This window comes from Paralichthys olivaceus, chromosome 10 (genome assembly GCF_024713975.1).
Source record: "Paralichthys olivaceus isolate ysfri-2021 chromosome 10, ASM2471397v2, whole genome shotgun sequence".
Classification (NCBI taxonomy): domain Eukaryota; kingdom Metazoa; phylum Chordata; class Actinopteri; order Pleuronectiformes; family Paralichthyidae; genus Paralichthys; species Paralichthys olivaceus.
The window spans coordinates 22,336,330-22,359,574 of record NC_091102.1 but is presented as its reverse complement, the minus strand read 5'-3'; the positions used below and the strand labels follow the sequence as shown (position 1 = coordinate 22,359,574).

Genomic DNA, 23,245 nt, shown 5'->3' with positions numbered 1-23,245 from the left:
ACAGACACAAACAAAGTCCAACCCAGGTTTTTCATGCCCAGGTTTTATTTTTACAAAACATGCAACAATTATCTATCTGTAAACAGTTCCCCCGTTGGCAGACCTTCCAACGTAAATTTACCTTTTGACAAATATTATCTTTTTATCCACTTACATGTTTAAACCAAATAATGTAGTTTAAGCATTAATGTGCTGCCTCATAAAGAGGCACCGTGCCCTCTCCAACATTGTTGAGCCGAATAGAAATGCTTTGTTTTAGCGCTTGTCTGGTCTGGATGACCACTCAAAGCGCTTTACGCTACAGTTTGCCAATCGCCCATTCACACACACTTTCAAACAGTGCATCCATAAGCAGCACTTGTTGTTTTTTCCATGAGGTGCGTTTTATAAAATCCACCTCTTCACAGCATCGCTTTTTCTTTTTCTTAATCTTAAATCCGCGTGTTGTTTTCTCACTTCTTTTCTGACTGAAGTATTCTGTAGGAGAAAATGAATCACAAAAGTGCAGCGTGCATGTGTGCACCGGCAAATGGACGGGCGGGGGGGGACGAAAATTGTTTGTGTCAGTGCTCCCCCTGAGAGATGAAAGCAAATGCTGGCTGTGTCTTAAACTATTAGGGTAAGGAATGGTGTTTGGCCTAACGCCCCCCCACTCCCCATCAACCCCCACCCCTCTCTGCCAGACATGGATGGACAGAAAATACTGCCTCACACAAAGCTGCCCTTCTCACATGAGAGAATTTACTTTCGCTCAGGCTCTGTGAAAGTGCAGCGTTAGGTATTTCTGTGACTTTTGCCCCGCTGTGTTTCCAATTACGTGCTAGCTGGACTGTGGCGGCGTGAGCTGATCTAACAAGACGGTGGCATCTCCACCGGCTCGGATGGGCCGTTGGGTGACTGCACAGAGTTGTCATCAACTTGTCAATACTCGTCTCCTGCGTGCACTTATTTTGAAACCCACCCGTGTGTCTTGGGAGCGCAGGTCTCGGACCATGCGCAGGATTACGTCCACGGCCGACGGGGACGACACAAATACAGGCCACTTCCTTTTTGAGGTTTGTATCTTTGAGTTTCCTTTTTCTCTACGTGGTGAAGAAGAGCGGGTTCATGCAGAGGGCAGTGATTCCAGTTTTGAATGGAGCTAAAATGGAAACATCTTCAGGGCACACTCCGACTTGTCCGCCTCATTTTCCTCAAGCGGACCCAATGAGCGCGGCTGTGCCATTCTTATAACACTGTTCCTTTTTCTTTTCTTCTAACTCCCTCTCTATTTCCACATCTCCATCCCATTCCTCCTCTCGCTCCCTCTATCCCAGCCCTGCCAGGTCAGGTTTGGCATACAGAGACAACCCCCCTCCCTCCTCTCCCGCAGCACACACACATACACACATTGTCCATTGTCAGCAGCGCCCAAAGCAGATTTGCTCTTTAAACTAATGGCCCGTTATGTGAAACAGACCTGATTACTGCCTGACAGAAGGAATTAAGGCCGTACAGAGCCAAACAAGTGTGCCAGCATCCATGACCTGGCACAACCACTTAGGCTGAATTTTATTTATACTGCGTCCCGTAAACATGCATTTGATATATGGGGGGAAAGGAAAACAGAAAGATGGACTCCTCGAAACATATTTGACTTTGGCAGTATGTCATATCGATTTGACTTTTTCTAAGAGATTGCAAGTAATTTATCAAATTAGTTATGTGAAAGAGGAGGTGGATTGTCTAATAAAATTCAGGCCTTGAAACATAGAAAGCTGGTTTTATAGTTTCATAACAGCTGAGGAGAGTGTATATGTATTTTTTCCTTCCAAAAGCCAATCTTGTTAATCTGTGAATGCGGGCAAAAAGGACGTTTTAGGTTGCTTTAGTATAAAGTAAATTTAAAAAAATGGATATGAGAGCTGCACTCTCCAAGTTTTCAAAGTCAACTTTTCAAGTTTAAGACTTTTCAGTGAAAGGATTTGGTTTTGAAAATGAGGCACCAACTTGTCAGATAATTATATTGATTTAAACATAAAGATTTGTTTGTCAGTTTGCTAAAACATTGAAAAAGACAAAATCTTTTTGGCATCCATAAAGTCGTTGACTGTAAATGTCTGTAAATAAGTTGACTTCTGTATGTTGCCGTATTATCTTGGTTTAAGAAGGACTCGTTTCACACGAACATCTGTCTTACATGAAAACGTACAATTGGACAGAAATTCCAAATGATAAAATTTAAATAATGAAAATTAAAAAAAATATTTGTAGAAATTTTGAAAAATGTGCCTTGCAGGAAAACATGTGTAATTGTTACCTGCTTCCATAAATATTAAAGGGCGCATAACTCAAATGCCGTCTTGTTCTCTTTATTTGCTCTATCTGTTTATTTGTTCTTATAAAAATGCAAAATCAGACTATCCAAATATTTTACAAGCAAAGCTTATTTTATATAAGTGAAAAACCTTTTAAAGAACAGAATGCTGCTTTGGGTCGCAACACCTACATTATCCACTTTTTGAAGGTACAGTTTTAGTTTTGTTTCATGTCTGTTTAACTTCCAGTTGCATTTTTAATTACAATTCCATAGTGCAGACATATATAAACAAGTATTTATATAATGTATTTAACTATATATCTCTCCACTGTACATAACACTGATTAAAACAATTGCTTGTTAATTTATCAGGACTACTATAATAATAAATAACCCAATTCGATCATAGTTTTCTTTACTACTCATCAATTATCAAAATATATATTTATCTGTTTAATGTTTTAACATGTTGTAACATAATCAATGTTCATATACATGCTGTGTAATACTGTAACTGGGACTATACAAAAACAGTTATAGTGAGAGTTTTGTTAGTTGCAGCACAGTTCAGGTTATTATTCCACACCGTCATTATCAAAGGAACTTGTGCTCTGCAGTGCACTGATATACTAATCTGGGACTGTTCCATCACGTTACGCAAACAGAAACTTTTTCATCGTCAAGTTCATAAAGTCAGTGAGGTAAAATTTACATTTAACATTAAAGATTAAAAGTCCCATGACATGCATTTGATCCGTAATCCGACGGAAAACCCTGAAACTCTGCACAAACTGTAAGTAACTAAACTGTAGACTCCTAGATGCTAATGAACTTGGACTTTGCATAAATGGGCTGCTATTATTTGGAAATTAACTAATTGCTAAAAGTGAAAATGTGTTTGTTGCAGCAATCCCTTAAGAGCAGGATTAATTATGTTATTTTCTAAACTGTGAAATAGTCACCAAGGTGAAGGAAAAGGGGGAAGTCTGCTTTTTCTTGATTTTAAAGTACTGGTGCTCAGAATATAGAGATTGACAGTATCACTACAACAGCAGCACAAACTTGCCATGTCACATGAGCAGGCTGCTGTGTGTGTGTGTGTGTGTGTGTGTATTTGTTCACAGAAGGAATTTTGGCCTGCTGTGGGACTGATGGGAAGCCCCCATGGGTGGAATTGCTACACATTGAAGAGTTGAGTTGTGGGTCACATGCTGTCGCTCCCCATCCATCAGCTCACTTCCACCCTGTTAGCGGTAGGAAGGAGGAGTGCTTCACAAAAAAAAAAAAAGGGCCAAGGAGAAGGAAGGTTGGGCAAATTTGGCCAAAGAGTGATCATGTGACCAGAAAGGTCCAACCACTGCACGCTGACCTCACAGATCTGCGGGTGTTGAAGTGGAAGTGATGTGACTTTTGTGGTGACTTGCACAGACAGACGCAATATTTTGGACTTCCTGAAACATGCATGAGTGCATTGGTAATGTACATACAGTAAATCCGTGTACAAATGTAAGTGTATACACAATACACATACAAAGAAGACAATGGGACTTAAGGAATGAGTGAGTTTGGATGTTGAAGTAAAAGCAGCAGGGGGTAACATGGGAAAATGAGGTAAAATGACAATCGAGCTTAGATTTTAACTTCACATAGAGATGACATGTTACAGTAGATAAGACTGGACTTTCGATATAAAGACTAAAACTCTCTTTTTTATTTTTTTACATTTCGTTTTTCATTAAGAAATGGCAGCTTCTGTTACTTCTGCTGGCTCACTGCTCCGAGCCCGGGGCAACGTGAGCCAAAGTCTACCTCAGTGAAATTGTTCTGGTATAAAAATATTCCAGCTTCGCTCTCAGATTTTATTTGCTTACATACCGGCCTTTTGCATCCATGATTATTGTGCTTTCACAGGAGGATTTTGTTATACACAGTGGTGGAGACAGCCCAGCACACCGCAGCTTAAGAAAAACATGCGCATGCAGACAGACATAACACAAGCAAATTAAGCAAACATCTTCATTAATTTGACAACACAAGTGCTGCAAAAACACACAAAGAAGAAAGACAGAATGGTGCTGCTAGTAGCACAGAGGGCATTGATGTTTCGAGGGGACACGAAAAAATGTGATGATTGCATTTCTGCCCAAGTTTATTACACATTTTTCTACTGGAATACAGAAACTAATGACAAATCTAATTAGTTGAAAAAAGTAGTTGATGTTGCTGTGTATTTACACCCCCAAGCACAGGACTCATCATAAATACTCCCTGTTGTTAGATAACTCCCTTTTAACAGATCAGTCACTCTGTCATTTCATCAGTATATCAATTATTAGATGATGGAACACAAACATTGTAAAACTACACGTTGAAGTTCAAATACTTTTGGTTATTAATTGTAATTTCCTGTCATTGTCTGCAGCGGCCTTAGAGTGCGTGATCAATGGAGCTGGTGAATCAATAAATTAAGTTTTCTGAGCCAAGGTACATATTTTGTGGTGAGTCCAAAGTCATCTGATACGGGCGGGCATTATCCTGCTGAATGTGCAAGAAGGGCTTTCAAAGAGTATACACACACACACACACACACACACAAGATGGCAACAGACCTTTACTACTTTATAGAAGAAAAGAATTTGGATTCTAATCCCTGTTGCAGCCTCATAAGTCTACTGTCCAATTTATTATCTCACACACAAATCAGGTTTTAATAATGACACATCAGATTAACAAGCACATGGAAATAAACAGCATGTAAATGATCCAACTCATTAGGCATTATATTGATTTTATCAGCCACACTAATACGATTAGAACAGTAATTGTATAGTAATTGAGCACAAAACCTCTGATGGTGTGATGCCACTTTTGGTAAATGTTCAGACAGATAAAACATTTTTTATTGAGAAATCATTCTTAACATTGGCAACAGCATTTATCAGATAACAGATCATGTAACATGATCAAAGGCTTCAGAGCTGGATATCCATTACTCTAATGATGTCATGGGGATGTCAGGGTTATCTCTGCTTGATACAATTTATTTTACAGTCAGTGTTTCAAACTGGAAATGTAGGGTTTAAAAGAGACATGAGTATTTAGGAAGCTGTGAGGAAAGCATGGAAGATTTGATTTGTAGGATTTAGTACTTTTGTTGGAGCTTGACCAATACTAGAGCCTTAAATCAGATTACCTTGTGCTCCGCTGCTGTGTGTGCCCAAAATGTATAACTGCATGTCTCTTTAAATGCATCCTGTGATGAGGTGCAGTCACATAGTGTGCAGCTTCAAATGTGTCGGAGCAAGAAACTGTGGTTGTCTGCCAGTTGCTTGGTGTGTTCGACTGGCGTGGGACAGAGTTAAGGACCAGGGTCGCCCAGGAGTCCCAATCAGACACTAATCACACCTCAAGTCCCACTGTTGGAAGTGATACAGCACAGCCTCTGAATTTCCAGCCACAAACATCACAGTTTCCAGGCTCAGCTGGTGAGAGGGATCCAGGAAAATGCCCCAAATTCTGAGTAGCGCTCTGTTTATGGGTTATGAACAGTTTAACAGTTGAGCCTGAAATTCCCCACTGCTCTGAAATATCATTATTTCAGTGACGCACTGTGTTATTACTTCAAACTTTTCATTAGTTGAAATGTGTTTCATTTACTGGGATTTTTCATCCACATAATATCCTCATGTACTCTAATCTGACCGGGCTACTCTGAAATATAATGAGAGTAAATGGCGTATACTGTGCAAACAAAATTGGATACTTAGACCTTACCTACCACCTTCTCCAAAGGCCCCCTGTGGTTCCTTCTTTATTAATGACTGTATATTACGATCATTAAATCTGAAATTAAATATGACTTAATTAGGCTAGCGGTTAGCTCTCAATAGAGTCGGGAGTGAACATTTTGTGGTTTGAAGTGATTGTGTACGTTGTGTGACTGCCGACACAGATGCAGACCCAGAGTGTTTCTGAACGTGGAGGGTGAGACTAGCAATAAAAAAACCATTCAATATTCCAAACAGCATTATATGTCCTAATTCTCTCACACTGCCATCATTTCAGCTGTAGCTTTGGAAACAAATGTGTTGTGCGTGCATGGGACACCTCAGCAGGTATTGATGTCTGCTGAGGACTGAAAGCCAAGAGACAGAGAGTCTAATCTGTTATGTCCCTGTGCTGCTTCAGTGACAATGAGTCAATGCAAAGTAGTGTTCTGTTCCATTTAAAGCATACAACAAATGCAAGTGTTCCCTGGGCTCCCAAGGCTTTATCTGAAGGTTGTCATGTAAACATCTGCAGATGTACTGGCTGAATGAAGGACAGGACTGAAGGTCCAGCACTCTTCATTTTCACTGGGACGGCTTTTGCTCCAGCTTATCCAGGCATATATCTATATAATATTAATCATATCAACAATAGACACCTAATTTTATGCATTATTGCTACATAATGCAAAATTAATGTTAATAAATAATACAATGAAAAGGAGCAAAGAGGATGTATTATATATAAATGGACTGTGATTATATAGAGCTTTCACAACCACTTAAATTCACATTCACACACTGTGTTGTGTTTTTCTTCTATGGCACATCATTCACACTCTGACAGATCAGCCGTCAGTGTCAGGGCACTTCGGAATGCAGACTGGAGCGGCAGGGCATCAAACCGCCGGAGCTAAACAGCAGTACGTCACTGTGTTGAGCTGTGGGTCCGTGTCGGTCTGCCTTTGAAATATCCTTGATGCTGCATATTTACTTATTTATTCGTTTTACTCAGCTGCAGCGCAGTAAATGTATCCATCGTGGGAATGATGAAGGATTATCTTATTAATGAATGTAGCTGTAAAGGTTGATGGGTTCAGTGAGCAGAGTATGACCACACCTGAGAATCACAACAGACCTCATAACTTTAATTTAAGGAAACACAGTAGTAATACCAGAGACCCATGTAGCAGCTCCGAGGCAGACAAGCTCCCTTTGTGAACAGATGCCTGTGAGACACAACAGATCAGCAGCACAGTGAAACACTGCACATGCAGCGACTGTGGCCCAGGCGTGATTGAGCTTCTGCTGCAGACTGACGGAGCCAGGGATCAAACTGAGTGGACAACAATCTAGCTTCTGATCCGTAACTTCTCATCTCATTTATCTGTATTCGTAGTACATATTCATACATGTAAGGTGAATTTGGGTAATCTGGGAAATGTTTTGCAATTTTGATTTCTATGACTATCTGTTATTTGAACATTAGATCAACATATTATAGCTTTCTGTAATCTTTCAGATGTTTTCTAACCACACCAGGAGAAAGAATGCAGATATCATACTAAGAGGAGACATAGCACCTTGCTCGATGCAAGTTGATCTCAATATTACACATTTTTAAAAAGCATTATGAAAAAATTAGACAATTTACATTATTCACAGAAATGTCATTCATCCATATTTACATATAAAAATTGATATTTATAAAATGTACACCTAAATGAAAAGCAGGACCTTGCTGCGACTGCTGCTCTGTGACGGAGCTCCAGGCTTTCATATATTTGGAATAATATTATTTCATAACAGATTGACAGAATGACTCGACATGATTCTAAACTTGAATAGCATTCTGTAGAGCTGTTATTGTGGAACGGATGATTAAGCATAATGGCACATTGCTCTGTGGTTTCCTTTATATAAGAATAATTAGCTAGAAAAAAGGTTTCACATTTCCAGACAAAAACGCTGCACAGGGAAATGACCTCACTTTCAGTATTTGGCATTTAGAAATCAGTGCACTTAATATTCTCGGTGACTCGCAGCATGTTCAGCTTCCTCTTTCAGCAATATTCATCATGACATTACTAAACGAGCAATTGGACTGACTTTTTGGTTTGGTCGTTTTGGTTTACTCACCTTATGCACCTGCAATTCTTCGGTCATCATTGGAAACAGAGCAAAGCAAAGGCAAGTCTTGTTTAGGCAGAACTATGAACTGCATCTGTGCTATCACAAGCCAGTCTGGTGTTTTAAAACATAATGTGAGACGATTCAGAAATACGAAAAGACACTTAGAAATCCAAAACTATTTTCATGGCAGGATCTTTTTTTTTCTTGCCAACACGTGGGTCTTGTTAGAGAAGATGTGGTCGCAGTGATGAAAAGACTAATCACACGTGTCAAAGCTGGAAACATGTAGCTCCGCTGGATGACTTACACAGACAGAAGCTCTTGAATAAAGTTAATGCTCCTCAGTGGAGTTTCTGCTCCAGAAACTGTTACGCAGGCAAGTTTTGTGCAGAGTGAGTTCACAGTTAAAGAGCTGAAACTTCACTACAGAAGAGTTAGTGAACACAGCTTGAACAGACAAATTGTGCATTGTGTGCAAACACTGTGTATTCCCCTTCTCTGCCAAGGCAAAACATTGTGACATCTGAATATGCTGGTAGAGTTTGCGAAACTCCTTTGGGCCTTTGGCAAGACGTTTTAGGACATAGAAAGTAAACAGACGGGACTTAACATATTTGCTACACCATTACTGCGGAACCAGCTGAGGAGGCCGACAACCAATCATCACTGCCATCTGACATCAGACGCCTCTCCGCAGAGAGGCAGTTCCAGCCGTCACATCAGAGATGTATGTGGAATTTGTGTTCAATAACTATGGTTTATGCTCCTGGATGATGTTGTAAAAATTTCGATAAATGTAAGCATGTAAGTAATGTTTGTCATCGTATCACCGTAATGTTGAGTGATGCTTCCATGCCATTAGCTCGCCGTGCTGTTCTGTTTGAATGTATGGGCTGAACCATATATTGTCCTCATATGTTTTCATTAGGATCTTACGTGGCTCTTCATCTGGCCTAGTTTGTCATATGCTTAGCTGTGATGTCTTGCTGGGAGCAATCTGCGACTGATTCACTGCCGAGGCTGATGAATCAGCTCCACGTTTAAAGACGAAGTAAAACATTTTGCACTTACATTCATGGTCTTTTATATTTTATTATCAGGTTTATAAATTATAACACTAAGATTTTGGAAACTGTATATTCATATGATATAAAATAATGTATAAAAAAGGTCAGCGTTATTACAGGAAGTGAAGGAAATTTGCAGAACTTTGTCATCTTCTTCAATCGTCTTTAAGGTTCCTCACTCAGATGCTGCATGAATTACATTCCTGAATGTGTCTACAAGTTGGTCCCCTTCCTTGTATGAAACACAACATAATGTATGCAAATACCCAGGACATCTTCGGGTCATACAATAACAATTAAGCCCTTGTTAAAATAAATGGATGGACTTGAAACTGTGGTGAAAGATCATATTCAAATTAGGTAATACTCTCCCACGCTGTTGTACTCTCTCTAAAAGAGAAGTGCTGCTTTCATGTGCAGAGTGGCTGAAGTTATAACATAGGAAAATAAGAAAGGCAACGCATTCCGCAATGCACACGAGCCTCTCACACATCTGCTGTGGCCCAGGAGTTAGAGCTCTGTTTACTGTGACTAAAGTTAACTTACAAGAAGAAATGACACACAACTACCTTGTGCCAGAGACCCTCTGCAGGTATGTTCACAGTTAAGTGTCAACACCATGCAAAAGTTGTGTAATACCATGTAGTTTTATTTTGAACCCCAGTGTTTGTCGCACTCAGCCTTTTGATTTCGAATTGCCCATTTTACATCCTCCTCTAGCCTGGGCATCCATGAGCCTGTTTATATAGCATTATTTATAAAATACGTTCACTGCACATACCTGTCTTTGTGGATGTCTATGATGTGATGAAATCCTAAACCATAACGGATAAGATGGAAGGCAAAGTTGGTTATTGACCTCTGGAGTACAAGCCTGACAAGCCAAACTCAGCAACACTGTTCTTTGAGCAAGACTTTGCTGGCAGATAGGAAGCTGTTGTTGCCAGGGCTCGCTGTGTTTAAACAACTTATTCCACCCTGACTGATGTACAGCAGCACTATCACAGTTTAAACACACCAGATATAAATCTCACCCAATTTAAATGAAAAAAAACCTCTTAAAACTCTTATCTGTAATTCTTCCAGATAGCAGTGATCCTGCAGAGATAACACAGACGGAGTCGTCACATGAATGAAAAAATAGATGACTTTGATTTCACCGGTGACAGGAAGAAGTATGGCTCACATCAGCGTGTGTCAAGACGCCCCGTCAGGAGAGGGGCTGTGATGCTACTGCTGCTTCAACAAAGGCTGAAGCTCAAGCAAACAGATAGGCATGTAGTAATAAAAGGAGCAAACAGATGATCTAAACCACCTCATTAAGAGGTACCAGAAAGGTTGGTTAGAAGAAATGGCACAAGAACATAGTTACTGTGTTCTGATTTCTGTACTTCCATAGGTATGGTTGATATTTGGAGTGCATAAGTGGGAAGTGTGTCAACAGTGCACATTAAAGGGATAGTTCACAGAAAAAGGAATATTCACTCATTATCTACTCACCACGAGGCGATGGAGTAGTGGGGGAAGTGTTAGAGTCCACTAAACAATTTGGGAGTTTCAGGGGTAAACACAGTTGCAGCGAAATCCAATACAATTGAAGAAACTGGCAGCCACTTCTTCAAACGTAAAAAAACTACAGAAAACAAAATGCCTCTTTACTGCTCTGGTGATGTCATCCAAGTGTCTGGAAGCCCTGACATTTAGATTCAACTCAAAACAAGGCCATTTTGTTTTTAGCCTCGAAATTCAGAATCAGAAATACTTTATTAATCCCCGTAGGAAAATTCAAACGTCACAGAGCTCCTGAGAAAGGTGAAAGAGCAAAAAGCAGGTATAAACATAGCAATATAAAATCAAGTAGGACTAAAACGAAATAAAAGATATACATATGTAGATATAAAAACCGTGTATGTATAGATTTACATTTGTACATGAATGTAAGTTAAAGTATACGCAGTATACAGTATTAAGCTTTATTTACAATCAACTCAAAACAAGGTAAATAACATCATATTTTAAGGTGGAGATCCTACAACATTATAGAGAAACAGTTCCCGCAACGAGCAAACACTGAGTGGAGAGGAGGACAAATTTAAAAAAAAAAACTTTACGGCAACAAACCTTCTAGCAGAGCCAGAATCAGTGTTTGGCACCTATCTGCCTCAACTAATCAGCAGATCCTCTTGTATCATATTAAGGACTTCATTCATGGTTCTGGCTATGTTGCTAACAAATGATGACTCTGCGTCTCTCTCATGAATGTAGCTGGATCAGAAAAAAACAAGGTGGACAGACACTTGCTAACTGAGATAGTTACTAACCAGCTTTGAAGTACAGTTCTTCCAGGACGACTGATCAGTGAAGCCAGAAAACATATTCTTGGTTTGTTGGACTGGTAGCTGGAGAGGTGCCGGTTCACCTCCTGGGCACTGCCGAGGTGCCCTGGAGCAAGGCACCGAACCCCCCCCCCCAATTGCTCGCAGGGCGCTCCTCCGGGGCTGCCCATCACTCCACCATCTCTCTCCTCATTGCATGTCTATGAGCCCTTTGTGTGTGTGTGGTTGTGTTTTGGGGTTAAAATGAATGTAAAAAAAATGAGTGAAAAAAGAATTTCCCCTTGAGGGATTAATAAAGTATCACTTTTTCTTCTTCTTCTTCATAGTACAAGTCAGATATCTGAGCAGGGCCTTACTTAATGTAGTTTCTCTTTTTTCATTTTATCTTCTACCTGCAACCCTTGTTTTTCAAACCTAAATGTCTCTGGTGTCTAAGAATAAATTCTTATTTATGGAGACTGTCTGAGAAGAAACTGAATTTATGGTAAAATCTTAAGGTCACTTCCTCCAACAAAAGCTTTATTCTGCTTAGAAATGATCAGCTTGACTAAAGCAGTAGATAGAAATTTGCTCAAGGCTCTCATGAGGCCAGTGAAAGGATGTATCTGCTTCTGGTCTGTCCGTCTCTATTTACAGATACAACCAAGTGAGGCCAAGCAAATAAACAACCCAGAAAAAATACGCAGAAAAAATAATTTATCAACCTTGTGTTACGCATTTGAGTTTCCAACAACATTAAATATATTCATTGGTCAGCCAATGTAAACCTCTGCAGATTTTTTTTTTTTTTTTCCTTTCTCTGTCATTGTGGCCTGTCAACATTCTGCAAGAAAGGGAAAAAAATCATTATTTTGGGAAGGCTTAAGCAAGTCTGGCTGCCGTCTGCAGAGTGGCCCTAAGGCCACCTTTCTCACATCTTGACTTTGGTCTCACAGACACATTGTTTAAATCATGACTCCAGTTGCTCTGCTAATATTAATGTGACGTTTCTCCCATGTAAACATCTCTCCTGATTCAAACAGCATCAGTAACAAACTTTTCATCTCTCAATTCAAATGTAATACAGAACGAGTGCAGTCCTCTTTCTAAACATGCTGGTTTAGAACGGGCTGTTTGCTCGGCCTGTGGTAATGCTCCACAGCTTGTTTGAGTGCTGAAGATTGTTTTGTTTCTTTAACAGTCTGTGGTGCTGAGTGAAGTTAGAAAAACATTAACGATTTTACAGAAACCAAGTAGGATAACTAGCTGGTTTATATGGAATTATTTTCTTTAATGTTTATTATTGTCCACATGTGTGGCTTGTACATAATGTTGAATGGTTCACCGAACTGGTCTAATTTTTTCAAACATAACATGTTGGCTATTTCAGAGGTTTTCTAGGCAACCGGATCATTCCTCAGACCCCAGTTCACAACTTTTAGAAATAAAAGCTCAATAATTCAGCTCGATATAAAGCACTGCAGCAACAAAAAGACATTGTGACTTTACTTTGAAGACAACTTGCCAAACAGGGAGTGATTATATGAATGTTGTTGCCACGTCATGGTGCAGTTGTCTACCACTGCTGTTTATCTGAGGACGTAGAAGAAGATTCAGCTGGGCCTGCAGACTGACAGTTAATGCACATTGCAGCCCCGACCAATACACACACACACACACACACACACACACTGCTACAGAACGCTTAATAATGAATGTGTTGCGTGTCCAAATTACACCACATACAGACAGATAGAAAGACATTTTTGGAATGAGTTGGTAGATTACCCCAGGCCATCTGCCCAGAGGACACAGACCCTTGATGGCCAACTAGCTAGAGTAAGTACTTTGTGTCAGTTTGAATCATTGCGAATGTGTCAAAATGGTAAAATCCTGAATTCTGCATTTGTATTCAACTACTTACCTTTGAACATCATACATTTTGAATTTATAACCGTTTCGGTGACCCTTTCTTTTTTCCACATATAGTTATAGCATCTCAAAGTCCTTGGCAAGACATCTTTAAAGGCAAGTTTTAGGTGCGTACCTACAAACCACAGCTAGTTTGGAGGTTAATCAAGAGCCAATATGCAAGTTACACAACAATGATGTGGAAACAGTGTTCCTGTAGAATTAGAGGGGAGCCAAGAGAGCTGCCCTCTGCCAGAAGCAACAAAATTTAGAGCAGGGGTGGGAGAAAGTTTTTTCCCATGAAGGGCCATTTAATTTTTTATAATATCCTTTAAGGCCCTAATAAATTACATACCACATATATCACACACGTTATTTTCCTTTCTGATGGAGAAATTCCTCCTTCGTATAAAAATGACTAGTTGATATTTGTTAAGTGAGGAACATCTGATGTTCCTTCACAGGCCAGAGAGACACTTAAAGGCTATTTTACTTTGTCTGGCTCCAGCAGCTCATTTGCAAATGTTCCTTCTGAGTAAGGTTTCAGCTGCTAAGCCATGAGCTCACTGCAAAAGTTGCATGTGTCACATCGATAAATTATGACACCCCCAGTTTAGCTGCATGTTTCCAGCAGTAATGAAACGGAGATCTGAACACATCCCCACAAATTAGACACACAGAATTTGATTTTATTTCAACGATAAATATCTCGTCCTAACCAAACACTTGTATAAAGCAGGTGATAACCTGAATATGTTTGCTTGCAGGTCGTTTGTGGTACGCACTTTTGACAACTCCGAAGAAAAAGACTCTCATTACAATTTTTTTTATCTGATGCAATGAAATAACAAATAAGTGTAAACAGAGGCTCTTCATCACTGCTGCAGTTTATTTTGATAAATGGATTAAAAAAAAAACTAAATAAGACATTACTGAGCCTACAGTAAATGATATAAGACAGTCCAGATAAACAGAATGTCCTGTCATGGTTTGTTCGTCGTGTGCTTAGCCCTGGTTAGTGCAGCTGACTTAATGAGCTGTCAATACTACCAGCAACATGATTGATCGGGGCCTGTGCAAGTTTTCTCTTTTTTACTTATCATGCCCCCGTGAGTGCTGTGTTGTTTTGTGCGCCTGTGCACAATTATTGTGCATGGATTGCTTGTCAGATTAAAGATCCTCAGCGACCTGCTACTGGAGGACTCCTCCTGACAGCACATTCACTTCACAAGCTTCTCCCATCATTTCGGTTGTGTGTGTTAATGCTGACTGTCACGGAGCATATACAGTAAAGATTCTCCCGCCCCTTTTAGATCACACACCTCTGTGATGCAGGTTATCCGTTTATGCCAACCACAAACATTTGAATGAATGTATAGGGAACACTGTCCCGTGGAGGTTTGTCCACTCTGTTGGTGATAACTTGAATCTAGACTTGAATAGGATCTAAAAATGTGGAGCATTTTAGTTTTACTTGTATAATCATTTTATAATATAAGTCCCTCACTCTCTCTTTCTCCCATTTTCTCTCTTCACTCCTTATATGTGTTCATATTTATCATTTATTTATTCATACAATATTATTATAATATGAGGTGACTGTACACGGAACAGACAAAACATTAAAACAGGTAATATATAGAAGTCACCAACATCCCTAACACTTTAATAAATCATGATTGTTAAATGTATAAGTACTTATCCCAGAGCCTATTCATAAATGGCCTTTCTTAAGTTGTTAAAAAAAAAAAAAAGAGCAATACCTGCAACACACATGACACGGACTGCTAATGCTTTATGTGAGTGAATAGTATCACCCTCGAATACTGACTGTCCCTCAGTCAGATTGAGGTCACAGATAAAGTACTGTGGTACTTCGCAGTGAATTTTAATGAGTAACTGCACATTGGCACAAAAGGACATGCATGTGTGCATTTATCCACCTGTTGAACAGATGCAATGTTGCATATTAGCTTGTGCACATATGAGCTTGTAGCGGATTGACAGAAGTCTGGTTTAGAGATAAGGTGGACCAGGTGAACCATAATGTTTGCAAAAGATCCTCCTGGGCCCAGCAGGCTCTCACCTCACATGACTCCACTCTCTCTCCACCTCTCTCGCTCTCTCAGTTCAGTTCAAGTCATCACGCTTTAATTTCACATTTTCACATTAAAGGGACACACCGCCGCTTTTCTCCTCAGTTTTCTACCACAGGAGTTAGTCCTAAGTCGCATGATGTCTTCACTGACTTTGCAGGAGCTTTATAAAGTATTTAATCGTCATGATGTTATCACGGTTCTGTCAGGTTCTACTTAGCAACCACAGATTGACACAATATAAGAATAAACATGAGAATATCTTGGGGTCTGATTTATTTTCAACCTTTTTTTTAATAAATCTGTCTGTCACAAACCCCCACCTCTATGGAAGTGCAAAACCAAATTACTGAAGTAGCACTCCAAACAGTCTTCAGCATGTAGTGCCTGACAACAAGTGTTTTTTTTTTTTTTTTAACTGTCAACTTAATTAAGCATTCAAAAAAAAGAAGTACCCTACAACTCTATCTGCTGTCTTCATAAAGAGGATATAATACCAGAGGCAACACCTCTGAAAATAGCAGCAGATCCTTATCCCTGCACATCTTCCAGAGTACAGGTAATCAGTCTTTCATGTACAGTAATCTCTTAGTACCCGGTTAAATCAGCACCAAGCCCGGGGAGAAGACAAACCTGGCGGAACAAATGACTAGCTTGCTCCAAAACTCACAGAACTATTTACGACTGAATCTGAAGGAAACAAGGAAATATTGTCAACAGCAGTTACCTCAGTGACAATTAGGGACATGAGGGAAAACAATATGCAGAAGAAATGAAATACATGATGTAAAAATGAAACGAAGCAGAAGCATTTTGATCAGTGCTGGAGGAAGTATTTACATGTTGTTTATACATTATGATATAAGAAAACGGACTTAATTTATAAGTAGAAGCATTGAAAATGTTAGAACTATTTTAGTAACAGAACTAAAAGACGGCTACGACCGTTCAGACAAATCCCAGCCCATTTTTATTTGTTATAGATTTTACTGTTGTAGTGTCCAACATGAATTCTCAGATTCACTGTAGAATTCTAGAAACAATTGTGGAAGTAATTTACCTCTGATGCTTGGAGTGTACTGAGATCATAGGTTCAATCCCCATAATGGCCATTTGTGTCTATGAAACAATGTCCCTTTGGCAAAATAACAATCAGCGTCATCTGCTCTGTTATAACATAAAACTCTTGTCAGGGATGTTCCTCCAGTAACCTGTTGCAACACCTAACTTTTGTCCAAAGACATATTGCACTGGACTTGAATTCTGCCACTGGTGTGGAAGGCTTCCAGTATAACTAGCTTCTTCCACTTCCTAATCAATAAATCAGATCATTTCCTCAAGTGCCACCCTGAGAGGTAGTAACAGCTAATTTGCAGTAAAGCACAGTGAAAGTTGGCCAGTATGGAAGTTGACACCATGACCATGCGTATCTCTGCAGTCTAACCATCTGTATTAATCACACTGCTTATTAAGAGTTTCTGTAACCAGTGTGGCATCACAAGGGGGCAGGTTATAGAGGGGCGTTATGTGCCTCACCCTGAGAGTGGCTACATCCCCACAAGATGGATGCCGAGAGAACGGCATCTCCCAGAAGGCACGGCTGGGGGAGGTGCCAAGGCCTCAGCCCTCATTAAAGCGGGAGCTCAGGTGTGGGAGCGAGAGAGGAGAACAAAGGAATGGAGACCAGCCACAAGCAGGAAGCAGGAGACGTGGAGGAAGATACTTTGGAGAGGATCCCCCTGACAAGCAAGTGGATGGAGGATAACCCCTACACCCTGCTTAGTGGTTACACCTCGGGTGATACCACACCAGGTTGATTCTAGTATTCATCTGGAGCAGAATGCAGCATATGTTCAGGCACGTGTAGCCATAAGGAAACATTTAAGGTGTAGATTTGACCCATTGAGGGAACTGTTAATCTTCTCATCCAAAGTCAGAAGCCTTATCCACGAGGCCACATGGTCAGGCCTGATCAACTGTCCACGGTGTGTAGTTCACTTGACGAGTATTATTGTGTTGTGGATGAGAGAGTGGGGGGTCAGGAGTCATATCAATTGATGCTACAGTTTACCTTGCTACCATAAGAACTCCACTCTATGAGTCTTCTGAAATACACATGTTGGGTGAAAATGTTACTGTTGAGGGAACAGAAAAGACAAATCCAGGGTTTTGAGCAACTCAACTTCACTTTTTTTTTTTATCTCTGTGCTATGTTGCCGATCTCTTTCTCTTTCTGTGTTTCCCTTTGTTACATACAGCTTCATAATGATTGTTCTACAAATAGAAAATGCCACTGTGAGAGCAGCCAGCATAAACAGGGGTGAAACATCCATCATACTCTTTTGTCACATGCCCCCACAGCTGTTGCACAGAAATGAAACAAGCTCGCTGAGTTCACATCTGCATAGTTACTATAAATGATGAAAGCTGGTGATTACTGTCCAAACTGAAGATATTTCTGTGACAGTGAGCAGTCTGGTCACTTGTAAATTACAAAGAGGACATTCAGGGGATCAGAGCAGTTTAAAGACTGATTTGACTACTGGGTGTTGTATAATATTTGATAAAGAATTTTCACATTTCTGTTGGGAATAAATATTTTTAATAGAAGGTACCACTAATATGCACAATCCACTATAGGCATACAACCCTTTAAAGGTTCAGTGTGTAGAATTTAGTGACATCTAGTGGTGGAGTTGCATGTTGCAGCTGAATAAGCCTCACCTCACCTCACCCTCCCCTTCATAGCCTTCAGTTGTCATAAAAACTCAAAAGGTGTTTGTCCAGTTTGAGCTACTCTAAAAAATATGGTGGCCTCCATAGAGAGGGCCCAATCCCAATCTAAATGAAAAGTATTTAAATATGAGGGGCCATTCTAGGGTAAAGAAAACCAAAAGTACAATTTAGATAAAACACACTGGTGAAAAGATCACTAGGGTTATTTTATATCCATTTTATATATGTCTGCCAATAAATCCATTTCACCTAAATCTTACACACTGGCCTTTTAAAGGAATGTATTGCACCACCCAGTGTTTCATTACTGGTGACAGATGTGAAACTATTCAAGATATAACTTTAGTTTGCTGCCTAGTGGAAAGTTATAGCATCAGCCCAGTTTTTCTGTGTAATGCCTCCCTTCAAAAGGCTTGCCATGTTGTCTTTTCAAAACTTCATAACCTTCACTGAACTTTGAGTCACAGATGCAGCTCCTCCTTACATGTCCATCATGCTTGCCTGGCTTTTGGAAGGGCAGCTTTGAGGGATTCATGGTCTGCGTTCTTCAAACTGCTTTCAGAGTAGATTACGGTTAGAGGCCCTGGCACCGTGACGACAGTGGTCTCCATATAGCTTTTACTGTTTTGATAGAAGTCTAATTAATTTCTTATGAGCCTCAGTGCAACGCTTCATAGGGGGGTCTTCTGGAAACTGGATCTTTTGAATTCAAAGGAATTCAATGTTCAAAATGAAACACAAATGAAGATTCTACTTTTTTTTATATTACGTCTACATTTTTCCTGTAAAAGATAACATTTTAGTAATTTTCTATTAAACAATGTACACAGTATTATCACTTCATTATCTCATATTAATCTCTTATTTCTATGCTTTCTTTTACATTTTTCTTGCAGGTCTGCCTACTCTGCCCAGAGTGTTTAAAAGCATAATTGGATGAATATTTAGCCACAAAGCATTGCTGCAGCTGTTTACAGTGTGAATAAAAACATGTGGCCACACTGGCTTTAGATATCTTAAATAGCCCACTTTGTCCTGCCCACAGTAATATGCATGTTGGCCATGTGCTTTCAGTTTTGAGCCTACTCCTCTTGTCACTACAAAAAAAAAACGACTATGGCCTTCAAAACTAACTAGGAAGGTCCATTCAAGCAAGATAATTTAATGTTTAATAGTTGAACATCATTATCAACCAGGTAGGTAGACTTCAATCAAAATGTAGAGCACATTTTTAATAGATTTCTAGAAAAACTGTGATTCAGCAGATGACCAGTGTCAAAGCCCAAACAATACTCAAATCCTAACCTAAACCTGATTCTAACCTCAACCCTAAAACTAAGTAGACCCTCAAACAGCTGTGCGAAATGTCTGAGACTGAGAACTTCGACAAACTTTCCTAAAATGTCATCACTCCTTAAAGTCTATAACTCAAACTGGTGCTCACAAAGGTAGTCTCATTACACACACACACACACACACACACACACACACACACACACACACACAAGGTGAAAACAATACCAGGCCTGCTGTCGTGGCTGGTAATGAAAGGTGACCTTTGCAGTGTCCAATTTAGACTTTGTTCTGAATAATTATTCATCCTGTGAGGTTCCACAAAAATATCACATTGTTTATTGTTTTGTTTGAATTTGAAATGTGTGTGTGTGGTAATGAGACCCTTCTGTCATGACTGCATAGTGCATGAGGACTGCACCTCTGAATTGTCTGTATTTCAGCAGACTTTTTAAGTGGTGTTTCTGTTTCCAAAATGTGTTTACCAAGTTCAGTAATAACAAGTTGTAAATTCTCCCCATAGATGACCATGTAACTTAACGTCGGTGAACTATTTGGACTGCATAATGTTGTGTTATGTGAAATTATGTGTAATTTCCATGTTTGTTTATTCGGGGGTGTTTGGTTTTGGTCCGAGGCAGTTTCTGCTTTCTATCTATAATCATTTACATATTTTTTGAAATAACTGAATATTTTTCTGTCATGCACATGAGCATTCTTAGAGAGCATTGCGTGAATGATTGTGATACATAACACGCTTATAGCATAAATGGATCTAATACATTCCAGTAGACTGTTTCTCTCCATGCAGGCTCATGAGGGAATTAAAACCATTTGTGACATACACATAAAACACATACAAATACAATGGCACAAAACCTCAAATGAAACAGAAAATGTAGAGTATACTTAATAACTTGTAAAGTTGGGGAAATTACAAATACAAGGTCATATTACAAGCATTTCCCTACTAGGTCTAATATCTACTCAGTTTAATGACTGTTGACACATTGTCCACATCATTAAAATCTCAGCACAAAAACATTACTACTACTCCTGAGAAAAATATAATGACTCAGAGAAACTATCTTTTTTTGGTTTCCGACAGAATGAAGGAAACCGGTGTAGCATCAGAGAGGACAAATGCCTGCAGGGAGGGATCACAGAAGCAGCGAGGCGTCTGGAGAAGAGGCTGTGAACAGTCAACACAAAGGCCGACGCTGCCAGAAACACTCACGCAGACATTGCTGATGAAAGCCAAGCCAGGAGTGACAAACACATTAGGCTACGTGAAGATGGAACCTGCAGATGTGTTGACTGTCAGCTTTCAGACATAAAAACTGTTGTGGTGTCCAGATTGTATTACATTACTCATTTGCGCGGCACCGCCAGGGCTCCCTTGTCATGGCAGTGCAGGGCCATTGGACAAAAGACCCACTTTATGAGCTCTGAGCTGTACATTGATACCAGATGCTATGCAGGGAGAATTTTACACATGCCAATGACTTCTTAAGCCCTCTATTAGTGAGCAAAGTGCTCAGATTTCCACCATTCTGCTGCATTCTACATGTCAACCCTCCATAATAGACCTTCTGGTGTGAGAACAGGTGCTTGTATTATCCCCAAAACTGTTCAGCCAAACAGACAGCTAATGTCAGAACATCTAAATGGTCTTATAGTCTGTAGTCTGACCTGGGATACACTACTCTTCACACTCTGCAGAAATTCAGCAGCAAACTCTGCAATGTCCCTCAGCTTTACTAGGCTTTGTTTTAGCATTTTAGCTCCTCGTCATCATGGTTGTGGCGTTCGCAGTCTTTGCTTTCATCAACCTTGGATCCAGCTGCTTTTTGTGAAAATCTTATAATGAACACACAGACTGACTTGGGATTGGTCAGGCGAGTGTATCTGCAACGCACTACTGTGCACACTCTGGCTCCAAATGAAATAACTTGCAAAAGACAACAGTGCACGTATCTAGAATACATTGGTTCATTTTTGCACAGTAGGATGGAGGACACGTTCTACATCTTCATTGATAGTCACTGGATTTTGAAAAAAAAACTAGTGTGAGCTGAATGAACATGTAACTCAGTAAGAAAGAGTTCATTTAGCTATGATGCTGTCCTACACCGATGAATAAGATACACTATGCCAGGACATGCATATAACACTAAGGTCATCAGCAGCATCGCATCATCAATGGTTTAAGTAATTTTAAGTAATTTCTTAGAAAGATATGTTGAGAGTTATCCTTTTTAATAATTTAACACAACAGCACATACAGATTTGTGTAGTTGGTTCATTTTAACATTTGTTCATCATTAATAGACCTTCCTCCCTTTATACAGTTGCTTTAAACAATACATTTGGCTCTAATTAAGTAAACCTGCAGCCACACAAACTTCAAACCACTGTAGGTTTGTAGAAAATGTCTCTTTTAGTCTCACTATCATTATTTCATTGTTACGGCAAAGAATAGCAACAGCTCTTCACATGGGCAGATAGTGAGTCATGACAGGGGCAAAGTAGACTTTGGATGTGAACTCATATATCACAATTTTGCAGATTGTCTTTTTTCTTCTGGTGGTACCTCCGCACTTCATGAAGTAAAACAAAAAGTCTAAGCATTATCCTGTGGTCGAATGCAACCTGGAGCTAATGATAAGCAACGTCTGGAAAAATTAATGAGGTCAGCCATTCTGATTGGTTAACAATATTATTTCACAGCAGGAGCGTCAGGCTGTTGTCTGCTTGAGGAGAGGAACACATGACATTTGTCTAATTAACTTGTGCCTCTGGTGATGAAGCAGACCCTTACCTTCACTGGAAAGACCTGTTGGCCACTCGAGCTGGCACTGAAGCCATCATTAGAGGAAAAACTCTTCGCTGCTCTCTACCCCAACCCCATATTATAATTCATTTGCATGGGTTCTTTGTTCTTGCAGTTGTGGATCTTGTGACAGAACATCTGACAAGGTTCAGGATGAGGGCAACAGAAGATTATCAGGTTGCTGAGTTTTCCCTACTGAGGTGTGCAGACAGGGCTGTCTTGGGGGAAAACATGTGATTTGGATGTGAAGGCTGAGTGAAAACCAGGAAAGGCTGAATGATACTCCACTCTGCATCTGTCGTGAAAACAAAGAGCTTTCAGTTTAAAATGACTGTGATTGACAATTCTCATAAGAATGTTGCTGGTGTGCTCTCAAAAGCAAACATGGCCCTGAGTACAATGTAAAACCTTGTTGAAATAAATTCACAAATTCAAAATTAACTTGCTATTAACTTGAGATTCATTAATCTTAAGTAAAACCAGACCCAGATAGCTTATTCCTGAACAACCTGTTGATTCAATGGATAAACAAACCTTTAACAACCAATTCACAATGTCAACCAGCTCACTCGTTCACCATTTTTACTGACTGAAGCAACCCCACCGCTGTTACCTCAGTCATGATACATACGACATTACTGCTTCATTAAAAGTGCATTAAAATGTAGTTAGAAAAACATCTTGATGTAATAAACATTTGCTGCAGTTATCACATTATGATGATTAGTGTCGATCAAGCTATTAACCTCACAAACACTGCTGCTGGCTGCATTTGTGTTGCACTGTCACAGCTCA

General features: G+C 39.7%; 2 long non-coding RNA genes across 2 annotated transcripts; both read left to right on the top strand.

The window, feature by feature from the left end:
- The first annotated feature begins 633 nt into the window (after positions 1-633).
- Positions 634-4,786, top strand: LOC138411903 (uncharacterized). Its single transcript, XR_011244391.1, has 2 exons — positions 634-1,055; positions 3,424-4,786. It is a non-coding gene; the product is annotated as an uncharacterized lncRNA (long non-coding RNA).
- Positions 4,787-10,772: 5,986 nt separating this feature from the next.
- On the top strand, positions 10,773-22,889 carry LOC138411902 (uncharacterized). Its single transcript, XR_011244390.1, has 2 exons — positions 10,773-17,338; positions 20,726-22,889. It is a non-coding gene; the product is annotated as an uncharacterized lncRNA (long non-coding RNA).
- The last annotated feature ends 356 nt before the right edge of the window (positions 22,890-23,245 follow it).